The sequence below is a fragment of the Bombyx mandarina genome, chromosome 18 (assembly GCF_030267445.1).
Source record: "Bombyx mandarina strain Sakado chromosome 18, ASM3026744v2".
Classification (NCBI taxonomy): domain Eukaryota; kingdom Metazoa; phylum Arthropoda; class Insecta; order Lepidoptera; family Bombycidae; genus Bombyx; species Bombyx mandarina.
The window spans coordinates 4,114,342-4,127,675 of NC_143224.1; the positions used below are offsets into that span (position 1 = coordinate 4,114,342).

Genomic DNA, 13,334 nt, shown 5'->3' on the forward strand with positions numbered 1-13,334 from the left:
AATCTAAATAATAAAAAAATTAATGAAAAATAAATCGGCTAACTTTAGGTCAGTTATGGTCGTTAAGGCTTCGAAAACGAACTTTTTAGACCCTGCATGTTAGCATCCTCCAAATGTTATGTTCAATCTTTTAGAATCTCTGCGTGTACGGAGAGACTTTGGTTTTTACTGTATTCAATTTTCTGTGGAACTTTTTCTGAGTAATTATTAGTTCTTTCTATTTAAAAAGACACTTACTCGTAGAATTTAGTAGCGGCTTCACTGATCCCCAATTGACATAATATTGCTGTTATCAATAAAAACGGTAATCATTATCCATAATGAGCTATTAAAATCACCAACATTCACATTAAACACTCTACTTGTAGAGGAATTTCATATGAACGCGCAATTGATTCGCGACCGAATTTCAGTAGCGCCGATTCGCAATTTCATTAACCAATAAACTAGTCTACACATTTTCACCAAGCGCGAGGGCATAGCCAATAAATCGGAGAACTCTCGCCGCAACGCGTTAAATGTATGAAGTTCTCTCACACAAAACGAAACAAAACTTATTATATATAACTATTGTTCGGAGTGTCAATAAATAACGATAAATGTTCCTTATCGTTCCAATATTTTTGTAACATCCTTTGTTTCTGTTTATTGTACAGTCAAGGGCGGATCCAGCTTTGGCGCCAAGAGGGGGTCACATAGTCGTGGGCAAGTTAATAACTTATAATTTAATTTCGATAACAATAGATAATAAATAAATCATGATGTTCTTCAATTAGTCCAAGTTAGTTCAAGTCCTGGAACTAGCTCAGGGGGGGGTCATGACCCCCATGACCCCCCCCCCGGATCCCCCGTTGTGTACAGTGCAAACTCACCGTTGGCAGAAGCGAACAGGTAATAATGCATAAATCGTAGTTTCTAAACATCAACATAGAATTCAGTATGAGTTTATCATTCATGATGATGCATTATAATCTAACTGTAATTTTTTTTTTAATTTCACACTTAATAATTTTAGATTGATTATGAAAATAAATATGTTCAATTTGGATCTAATGTCGAGATATATATTTTTTGTCCAAATAATCAGATTTAATGACGTCATAATTTACTGATACACCAGGGCCGTTGTATTGACCCCTTTTTGATAAAAAAAAACCGTCGCGGTTACACCTTGGTAGCTAACACCAACATACCAAACCATCGCCGAAGCCCGATAATTTGCATATTGTACCCTACTGACTATTTGAGAAGCTTCACTTTTGAATGTAAAACTCAAGGGGTCACAGTTTCGCGTTGGCTACCTTTTTCTTCATTTCCTTGTCCAAACGGGTGAACGAACTCACAGTTCTCCTGATGATTGCCTGACACCGGACAACTTTAAAGAAGTGCTCAAAGCAGTAATCTTTGAACATTTCCGAGGAGCACTGAAGGTAATCCGTATTACCCAAAGGAGAGTGTTGTTATTTACAACTAATCGTATTGTAGCAAATACAATTTTTTTTACTTTATTGGCTATATCTAATAAACAATGATGATACTATGACAAAAATCTTCTACAAAGTTTTTTTTTATTTATTTTTTATTGCTTAGATGGATGGAACGAGCTCACAGCCCACCTGGTGTTAAATGGTTACTGGAGCCCATACACATCTACAACGTAAATGCGCCACCCACCTCGAGATATAAGTCCTAAGGTCTCAGTATAGTTACAACGGCTACCCCACCCTTCGAACCGAAACGCATTACTGCTTCACGGCGGAAATAGACCACACTTTATGATTATATGGAATGATAAATTATTATTCCAAATAGTTTGAATTCGCAAATGACAATTTCAGAAAAGACCACATACATATACCCACTAAATCGAATAAACTCGAAATCATCTTTGCAATATAAATCCTACAGACTCAATTACGCTTCCCTACATTAATTCGGGAGTCTTCAAATTTTACTACCGTCCTTAGTAATTTCGTTTTATTAAAACAAACATTATATGGAACACGAGCGAGCCGAAATAAAAATTTTAATTCAATTCCGTTTACGTTCGTGAGTGTTTCGAGATTTTTTTCATTACGATTTCTCATTTTACTCTAGTCTTTTGAGGAAGTTGAATGAAGAAGTTTTAACGTTTACAAAACAATACAAAAGTTTTACGATTGTCGTATTCTGCTGAGTCCTCGTTCCCATCTGATAGTTGAAATTTTTAATTAAACCGTAAAAAGATAACATCAAATGGGGTCTCCATGAAAAATCTTATTTTCATGTTTTGTAAAAGCTTTTAGAAAGAGGAGTTTCTTGTTTCCTTTGATACATTTCGTTTGACAAATGGAATACATTTAATGACTGAGATAAGTAACATCCTTTACGGCCCCCATTCAATATTTAAACTCCGATTTATTTGAAGACGCTTTTAGTAAATGCAACGCCGAATTCGTTCCCCGATTCAGCCTAAGTCAAATCAGTATCCGTGGAAATCAGATTTAATTAAAATATCAGTGAATCGATTTCAATTTAATGGAGGACTATTTGTCGTACAAATTCGCAAATTCCCAGCTACTGGAGGTAAGCCAACACACGCCAAATTGCCAGTGCAAATCCCTCAAAACCCGGGCTGGTTTACATTAATCACATCGAGTAGACGATAACCGCAAGTCGCGCACTGAAACGGGAGCACTTAAAATAATTTAAGTCTTAGCCGCACAACTTTGGCAATAAAGAACTGGAGACAAACTTCTGGACGTTTTTCATTCGACGGAGGAAATTCCTGTATAAACAATTATACTGTGTCCTGTTGCGCTAATTGCTCTGCGGTATTATGTTGCTGACGGCTTGGCTCTTTAGTCTACGAAATGCTTTATTACGGAATAGAGTGTTTGTTTACAGCTGCTGTGTGGTGTAACTAAGACATGGCCAAATGAGAAATACTTTTCTGCATTTGCTTGCGACCTTTCAAATCAATTTAAGGATCATTGTAAAAGTTATGTGTGTGGATTTTTATACGAAAAATGGACGAGTACCGATTAGATGTTTTCGGTCAAATATTTGCAGCCTTCGATTTATTTTTAAAAATTTATGTCTTGAAGATTTTTCCAGTATCTACGGTTAACATTTTTTTATTCCCTTTTAGGCAAACGAGCATAGGGCCGACTTGAGTGGGCTAGTGGGCCCTATGCTCGTGTCGTGGTGGGAGTGAGTGGCTACAGTCGCCCATGGACTTCAGCAATGCCAGAGGCAGAGCCAAGCCGCTGCCTAACGTTCCAAATCGCTGCCTACTGGTTTGGCAGACAAATATACTTACGCTATAGCTAGATCAACTACATAAGCAAAATCAATGTAGTATCTTTAAAGGCCGAATACCTAAAAAAGTCTATGAAATAAATCTACAAACGAACAAAAACATAAAACTGAATTTACTTACATAATCTGGCGGTCGGTATGGTCTGAAAGCAAAAGAGAAAATGAGAATAACAGTAAAGCCGTTGGAAAACAACAGGAGCAAGCAGTACAGTGCACAGCGAAGCTACGAAATGAATACAATTTGTGGCGTAAAACGGTTCGCGTAGATCTCAATCTGTTACAATTATTTGCATGTAAATTAGAGGACTTTGGACTCAGTTCAATGGTATAACGAGTCCCATTGTTTCAAACGCTGAATTGAGTTTTAGAATTGCCGTTTTAATGTCGCTGCGGACAGTTTTATCTTTTTTATATATTTTTTTTAATAATTGTTTTTTATAGAATTGTTTTTGTTTACAAAGCAAGCAAATTTTATATTTTAAAATATGAACTTCTAAAATTTTCAGTATCTTTTTCATGAAATCCCGAACAGAGTCCAGCCTACATAGAACCAATTTAATGGAGAGGCATTGTTACTAAATTTCGTGACAATAATTACCTACGAAATACACTGTCGAAATATTTCATCATTTTTTCACATTAATTTTACACGTAAAGATGCATGCAACAAAACATAAGCACACCCCTAACTGTAAACGCAAAATACAATACGACCTCAGACAAATGCAAAACCCGCCGTTTCCAAATGAACATGTAATGACAGGACAAGGATTTTCATCTCTTTATACTTAATACGTAACATCATGAACTGACGTGCGTGAAACATGTAATTTCTCAAGTGTTGAATCCTTCAAAGTATGAAGTGTAGTTTAGGTGTTAGGGTTCGCACTGTGTCTCGCGAAGAGTCATTAGTTAAAATTACTGAAGTCGAGCTATCGCTCCCTTGGAAGCAGTTGACAAACTTTACGAAAGGGCCAGGGATTACCCTTTTGCATAAGCCTAAAGTAAAAGATGTAGCGTCTGAAAAAATATATTTACTTACAGCAAAAGACTGGGTTGTTGATGTTACTTATTATTTTTTGAGATACAATAAAATATGTTTCAGATCTTTCAAAATATAAATTTAAATAACGCTCTAAGCAAATGCGTTTTCTATTCATTTTTATCACTATGTATTTGTAATCTTTGGCTTTTTTAATGAGTGGTGGTCGTAGCTCATAAATAAGATTGTCAAAGAAACAGCTAAACAACTAACTACTGCTTGATACTTTCAAAAATGCTTAGAAAATGGACATCTAATTTATATAGAGCTCGGAAAAATATCGTGAAAGCAAATTTATTCAAGAGCCTGATAATTAAGTCAAGGGTTTCATTATTACTGATATTTTATTACTGGTGGTAGGACGTGTTGTTAGTTCGCATGGGTAGGTACCACCACCCTGCCTATTTCTACCGTGAAGCAGTAATGCGTTTCGCTTTAAAGGGTCGGGCAGCCGTTGTACTGTACTGTAGAACTCATATCTTAAGGTGGGTGGCGGCATTTACGTTATAGATGTCTATGGGCTCTGCTAACCACTTAAAACCAGGTGGGCCGTAAGCTCGTCCACCCATCTAAGCAATAAAAAAAACCTAAAACTGGAAATACATTGTTTATGAACGCAGTGACTTCAGAGCAAACCTTGTTTCGCCATTGGTTGATATCGTACCAAACAAAGAAAAATAATCATCTCTCACAGTTGTTATCATGGCATAAATAATTACGGCGGTAAATCAACTAATCTTCACAAACAGCACATTGCAAACCAAATCCAACCCAATGCAACCAAACAACTTTTATTTTTCAAATCAATTTTCCCAACACTCGGCTGAACACAAATTCGATTCGCTTGACATTAATTAGAGCCTAAATTTACAATGAACCATAGATTAGACACAAATCACGATGCGTTTTGATTTGTAATTAACATGAAAAATGACGGATTTAATTTAATTTATTAATTTAAAACATAAATCACAAACATTATACTTAAATTTGACCTTCGTAGTGTAATTATTATTTAGTTCTAGAATCTACAAGGATATATTGAGAAAATCAAATCCTTCACGCACTGTATTATTAACAGCATCGAAAAACTGATCTTCTTTCCATTATTCCACAATATTGCAAGGCAGATGAACCAAGTGCCCCTTTGCACAAGGACAATATTTTAATTATTCCGTACTACCCACAAGTTTGGCTATAACAGTAATTATTAAGTTCTGAATCTCTCTTGCACGCAGAGGCTTACCTAATTTGATTCTCAGGTGAGTGATTTATAATAATTTAGAATATTACAATAACAATAACATTTTGTGTTACGTAACAGACAAGTATTCTTTGTCTTTTCTAATTATTTATTCAGTATCCAAGATAGATGTAATTGCCGAATACAAATATTAGACGTTTGCAAAAAAAATCCATAGACAAGTTTCTATTTATTTAATTATTTAAGGGTTAAGACGGTCCACATTCCGTTAACCGATCGCTGGACCTCATGGACATCATAATCTGAATACCGTCTCCCACGTTGAGACATTAGGTCTAAGTCTCAATTGTTTTTTTTAATGAAGCATTACTTGCAGCTCGGAGGCCCTTCCAGTTTCACCAGGACAGTTGGGCGAGCAAAGACTCAGCCAGGAGGAAAGGGACTAACAGCTGTCCAAGCGTCTCCAAGACCTAACAACTCAAGGGCAGCTGCTTCGCGAAAGAATCTACTACCGGATTGGAATCGCGACCCGCTGAGAAGATCCATCGAAAAACTCAACGGGCTGATATATGTTAGTTTAGTAGGTTAGGTTGTACGTCGAGTTCCACGAGTACGATTGTCTCAATTCTATAGCATAACGGCTGTCCCATGCCTCAAACAGGACATGGGTGGTTTGGGGCGAGCATAGGCGCAGCCATTGTACACAATACCACTAGTAGAAAAATACGACTACGTTAATAAAATTCCTCGAGAATGATGACAATTCCATGCTATCGCAGAAAGTACAATTGAAAGGATAAATATCCAATAACTTATTACGTTTTATTTATATAGCTGCTATGTAGATGGCGTCTTTGAATTCATGTTAGAAAATCAAATAATTTACATTATTTACTGTTTCAACAACAATAAATGGTTACACAAAAGAACAGAATGTTTTACTTGCATTTAAATAATTATTTGCATGCATGGTGCTATTTGTGCAGCACTGACAGCAATACATCAATACATGAATATACAACCAACGCTATAAATGCGAAATTTTATTCAGAGCAACGAATCGATATGGTTTTTTTTAACAGTGAATTAGTTTAGCTACAGCCTTCTTTCCCGAAATTATATCACAAGTTTAAAAAGGACGAAAACGCGGACCATGCCTTGAAAATAAACTCAAAACAAACAAAAATATCTCTCAATATCGGCAACTACCCAGTACTGACAAATCAAACAAACTTTTGAAATAAAAACAAAAATCCACAAACAGACCGTGTATCGCTGCAATCGTCAGTAAAATGATGCAAATTGCTCATCAAATACAGATCTCGAAAGTTATTTAGGGCGTCCAAAGCATAAGGGCTGTAAAAACTAAAGGGTCGTCTCCACATGAATACCATAAGTCCGGGCTTCGCATTTACGAGTTTGGGACACAATTTAAATTGTATATTACTGTGTGTATATGCTGATGCCCCGCCAAACTCAGCCGAAGGGATACAATGTAAGCGGTAAATAAAAACTTTATACGGGGATCGGATTGCATTTTACGGAATTGTGTGAGAATCGAGGAAATTACGCCTGGAGATACAAATATGGAATATTTTGTGTGCCATTCCGAACTAAGTTTCGGGGTGAAATGAAACCTTTTATTCGAACGAGACTTTATCGAAGATTAAACGAGCTTTTATATTATTTTCTTCCATTCTTTCTTTCTGTGCGAGCCATGGCGCTGAAATATTTTAGAAATAAACTTCATTGAGGTAAAATTTGGAACAAATCTTGTGAGCGAAACCGAAAGGTCCGTTTTTTCCATCATTCGCAATTCCAGAATACCAGATTGCTTGGCACTCACGGCTACACTTCATCAGCACTCAAGGAATCAATCATCGAAAGCAATCTTAGCGGCCGGATATGACGTTTCGACCGTCACTACAATCGGAAGCCCGCCGGGAGGCGCTAAACGGCAAAGCTCCTTACGCTCAGCGGGGTCACTAATGCCCCAAGACCATTATAGAAACCTTTTGGTTGAAGTTAATAGCTTTCGCGAAAGGGACGAATGGCCTCAAAGTTTCCTCCAAAAAGGTTTTGGTAAACGTAATGTTTTTATCAATTTATAATGAGTCCAATATTCTTATGTATTTTGATATGTGATTTTCCGTGTTCTTCTCTATAAAATCAAAATAATGACGTAATGATTTGTAATAAAATCTACATCAATGACTATTACCTAATCGCAAAAAACGGTTGAAATAATGGTGAACAAAACAGTTCGGAACGAAAGGGAGCAAAGAAAAATGGGCGCAGAACAAAAAAAACTTGTAACTAAATTAAAAAAGAAATGGTCAATGACATAACAAAAGCAGGATATGCGATTTGCATACAGATAAAGAATTATAAGGTACTAGCCGTACTCGCCTGCTTCGCTGGGCATTTAAAATTAAGAGAGAGAGAGAGAGAGAGTATTCTTTCTTGTACACCAAAAAACAAATAAACAGTGCGATATATTAAAAACAAAAAAGTACAATTGGCGGTCTTATCGCTAAGAGCGATCTCTTCCAGACAACCATCAGGTGGACAAGAATCATTTGGAAACGAATTAACATTATTATTTATTGTCTTTATCATTAGGGAGTCCAACGCTCATATAAATATTAGCCTATCCATTAAGTACATGTATTTTCTACATGGATACCAAGTTTCAAGTCAATCGGATGCATGGTTCAGTAGCTATAACGGAACATCCGTAAAAACCACTGTAGATTTATATATTAGTATAGATAATGGAAGGACCTGGCAGTGATTATCCAAGGCTTGTCACATTTAACTGGAAAAACAAAGACAATATATTGGGTTTTTCTAAAATAATTGTAACTTTTCGAAGCAGCAATAAAGGCATTCTAAATAAATTTATTTCAATTAAATGTATGAAACTTCTCAAAACGAGTGCTCAATTTTTACATCCAACACCACAAAACTAACTGAACCAAACGTATCATTCGCTTTGGTAAATTGAAGCGGCTTTATTCCGCTCTGACACTGGTGCCTCATTTGGCGACTGCCATTCTTGAAGGGTGAATAGCTCTAATCAAGAACCAGCTTGAAGCCAGCGAAATTCGTGTCAAGTCCAATTTTGTTAGTTCCGTCACTCCGTTAGATTAAATTGTTGAAGATGAAAGTGCAGACGAGTTCAAAGATTTCTCCACATGACTTATGTAGTTTGATTATCTGCAATTTGATTACCCGTTTCATTTACCTGGTAAAAAACCCATCATATACCTAGTTTCTATTAAATTTTGGCTGAATAAATAATAATACCTATTTAATAAATAATAAGACGAAATGAAAATGAGGTTGGTAGGTAGAGTTGGTAGGTTGAGGAGGTAAGAGAGTGTTAACTATGAATGTGGAAGGATATAGAGGAATAGGTAACCTAAGAAGAAATGGATGGATTGTGTGAAAGACGAAATGGGTAAGAGGGGAGTGAGCGAAGAAATGGTATATGATAGAAGAGTATGGAAGGAGAAAACATGTTGCGCCGACCCCAGGTTACTGGGAGAAGGGCAGGATAATGATGAATGATGATGATGACCTATTTATTTTTTACACAAGAATAAAACGAAAACAGAACCGAGTGTCAATGTCCAGAGGACAAGTACTCATAATTAGCAAAGGCATTTTAAAAATACTATTTCGCCATTCTATTTTGTACTACAGGCAGTTTCCTACTTGGGTTGTTCAGTAATTCGATTTAGCAGTTTATTAAAAACAATAAATTTGAAATGTAAGTTAGTGCATTGAATAAATGCTTTATCAACGAACAATTTTCTGAAACATGGACACTTAATTGTTTATTTACTAGGACAACACTTCAATAGAAAATCTCTCTGCACAATGTGTAATTTAGTATATAATGACGTACTTATGGCTTTTTTGAATGATGACGCCATTATACAAAATAACTAGCACCCTGTTTAGAATGAAATAACAAACCGATTTTTTTAAATTTGTCAAATGTAAAAATAGCTAGAACATAGCTCAGGATATTAAATCGGTCATCCACACCTTGACCCATTCACGCCAATAAATTTCTATAATGTGATTGCACTTCATAAAAACTACTCTAAACAGGCCGACAATAGCAAAATTGGCGTCTCTGTTCTTGAAACTAAGTGTGGAGGTCGTTTCAATAAAACGACTGCCGACTTCAAATTGCTTCCACATTGGTATCACGTGCCTTGCATCTGGGCAACTAGACAGATATGATAGCCGGCGAAATTACATTGCAAAACCTAGTGGTTACGTGCGATAGCCTTCGCACTGCATAGAAACCTCTTGTCTAGTTTTCAGAGATTGTACAGAATGTAAAAGGTATGGCCATGAAGCGAAAATACAAATAAGTTATCCCCTTAACGTAAAATCCGATTTCCAGTTAATAAACTAAATATAGCATAGAGCGATATCTCAGGAAATAATATGTAAGGAAAATTGATACATACAAACCAAAATGCTTTGTAGAAGTCAGCTCAGAGATTCACTTGGGGCTCTTACGGGAAATTTCGCCCCCGGAAAGAATCTACGTAAAATGGACCTGATTCTTTAGTCACTTCTTTCAAGCGAAAACTACAGGTTAAAAGCGACGGAGCAAAATTATTTTATTACATACTGGCTGACTCGGCAGACTTCGTAGTGCCTCAATCGATAAATAAAAGACCTAAACTTTTGTATAAAATAAAAAGGAATCCGTCCGAAGGGGGGGACACATCAAAGTAAAAACAAAATTGTTATTTTTATTTAATACCGAGCATTTTCATATTTATCTACCTTTTAAACCTTCTCTGAAATTTCACAAATAGTTCAAGACCAAAATTAGCCAAATCGGTCCAGCCGTTCTCGAGTTTTAGCGAGACTAACGAACAGCAATTCATTTTTATATATACCTAGTCAGGTCATAAATTCTGTCACAAGTTTAATGTAAAATAATTGAAACAAGTTTATTCATTATGTAACCATTCATATACCAAAATGAACTTAACAAAACATAGATTCTTATGACACTAAAGTTTATTCAAAATGACCTCCGTGATTTTGAATACAGGCCTTCAATCTGCGCGGCCAGTCGTCTATCGCAGCACGAATGAGGTCCATGTCAATATCGGCGGCTGCCTTAATCAAGGATGTCTTGAGTGACTCCAAATTGGGATGAGGCTTTGAGCACACCTTTTCCTCCAAGTGTTGCCATATCTTGTAATCTAACGGATTCAAATCTGGACTGGAGGAGGGCCAGTCTTCGTGCCGGATGAAGTCGATTTCACGCGCCGCCAGCCAGTCTTGTGTGCTCTTCGCTCTATGAGCTGGCGCCGAATCTTGTTGGAATACCCAGTGCCTGTTATTAAACATGGTATGAGAAACAGGTTCCACAAGGTTCGTCAGGACTGTATTTTGATACACAACTGCATTCGTTTTTACACCTTTCAACCTGTTAAGCCCCAATAAGAAGCTCCCAACCATACCATGAGCGAGGATGGAAAATGACCTCGTTGGACACGCGGAATACGGTTGCTCGCTTCTTCACTACTGTGTGTGTACACCTTATCATTTTTTTTGTTGTAGCTCTCTTCTACGGTAAAAATTTTTTCATCCGAAAAAAGAATATCCCGATATTTTTTTCCCGCGTACCGCTTCAACAAATCGCGGCATCTCTTCAGTCTCAGGTCCATTAGACGAGCATTCAAACGATGTCTTGTTTTTCTTCGATATGCCCGAAGCCCTAAGTCTTCATTTAATACCCTTTTCACCGTGGTTCTGCTTAACCCCATCTGAAGGGCCAACAGTTTCTGCTTACGTTTGGAATTTCTTTGAATTCGCGCCTTCACAGCTTTTATCACTGCTGGAGTCCTAACAGACCGAGGGCGACCACTTCTTGACCTGTCATCTACACTAGAGTCTTCATTGTATCGTTTGATGGTACGATAAACGAATCTTTTGGTTATATTTAAATTTTTCAGTATGTTAAAAATTTGAATTGGCGCGTAACCGCAACGATGCAACGCAATAACTGCAACACGGTCTTCTTTAAGCGTCCACTCCATATTTAAAAATGAGTAAAATTCTAAAAGTATACATTTTTATTTTTATGAACAATTCGAAATTCGAATTCAATAAACTTTTTTGTGGCCAGCATTCTAAAAGAAAAGTTTTTACTGTGTGACAATACTTATGACCTGACTAGTTATATGTCAGCACACGTCAGGGATGGCTGAGCCGTAGGTTCCGCCATCACTCGTATTCGATTGAACTCAGTTTAGTCAATGAAACTTTTCAATAATATTTATTGAAACTGAACACACACAACTTTCACAATTACAGGGTAAACCGACAGTTTCGGTCCACATACCGACAGACCGACTGACTGACTGACTGACTGTCAGAGATTCACTGACTAAGACGGACGGAATGACTGTCTGACACGGAATGCCACGACTCTGTCCACGTACCGCCATTTTATACTGTGGCGTTACGGAGTCTACCCTTCATTTTGTGATATTTATCAAAACAACATTTCATCATTTAAAATAATAATCAAAACCACCGTCTTAATATTACTAAAAGTCGTTATCCACGACAACTAAAAGTCGTTATCCACGACATATAGATTTTGTAAGTGTGGCGGTCTAGAGAAGATAAGAAAGAAAAAACATTGCACCGTAATACTATTAAATGGTACCTTATCCATGTTAATTACATTGCTAGGTTTGCGAGTACTATTGCTTCAAATTACTCCATTCAAAATAAACACGAGCACCGTATACCGTATTCTAATAGCGTACAATTATAATTTGTGAAAACAACGAACACAACAGTCTCTTGCGAAACTATTAAGTATAGTTTTAGTGCGAATAAACCTCTCAGTTACACTGATATACCAGAATTTAGACCGTTGTGTAACGCTTGAGCTATCTTGAATCTTATCTGAGACTGACTACTAAACTAAAGGAAACGTACTACATAGTACTGAGCAGTGAACGTTACCAATTTAACTCACTTGAATCGCGATTGGAACTATATTAAATTTAAAATTACAGCAGATTGAGGAATTATTTTACCACACAAAACCATTACGTTCGTCGACAGTGAATTGTAGAGATCGATTCTGCGAAGCAGTGCTCTTGCTAGGTTCAGTGTCAGCAACACTCCGGTTTGAGTCCCGTGAGCTCATCTACACAAGTTAGGGCGAAGCTGAAATAGCCTCTCAAGGCTATCAGCATAGGTAGGAAAAAAAAAGTAGAGATCATTTTTGCTACACCTCATTCGGTCTTGGAATTAATTGACATTGCTGCTGTTTAAGAGTGACAGTAACCACTTACCATTAGTCTGGACGTACGCTTAGCCCATGTTCGAAGCTCATAAATAAGGGCTACCCTAGCTATGGTCTTAGTATGATGAGCGTGTGCGTGATATCTCTATGGGTTCCAGAAAACGAAATAAATGAAAATCCGTCGAAATACGTTACAATGAAACCGAGTTACAGTAATGTACGTAAATTATTAAGCTACTCAGTTAATCTGTATCTATTTAAGTTACTCTACGACTTTTACTAATAAGTTTGACTTTAAATAGACCTAGAAAGAAATGAACGTCTACAGATTAGATACATAATACTACACACAATGATAATACAAGGATTTTTATCATGGTAACTTTTATGAGTTTATATTATGAAGATTTCATTTTTAATATTTTATATGTTTTTCACGAAAACAGTTAAAAATACTTCTTGTGAGTCCGCACGGGTAG

The 13,334-nt window shown here is 36.7% G+C and overlaps 1 protein-coding gene across 13 annotated transcripts in view; it reads right to left on the reverse strand.

The window, feature by feature from the left end:
* LOC114244342 (uncharacterized protein CG43867) overlaps window positions 1–13,334 on the reverse strand; it is a 376,703-nt gene that overhangs the window by 315,032 nt on the left and 48,337 nt on the right. For 11 of the 13 annotated variants that reach the window (XM_089734982.1, XM_089734985.1, XM_089734990.1 and 8 more), the window contains exon 2: window positions 3,422–3,443. The exons of 1 other annotated variant lie outside the window; for it this stretch is intronic. The gene's annotated coding sequence lies outside the window, so the exon portion shown is untranslated. Of the gene's footprint in view, window positions 1–3,421; window positions 3,444–12,264; window positions 12,487–13,334 lie in introns of those variants that run through there. One more of the 13 variants, XM_089734980.1, reaches the window with a different exon arrangement.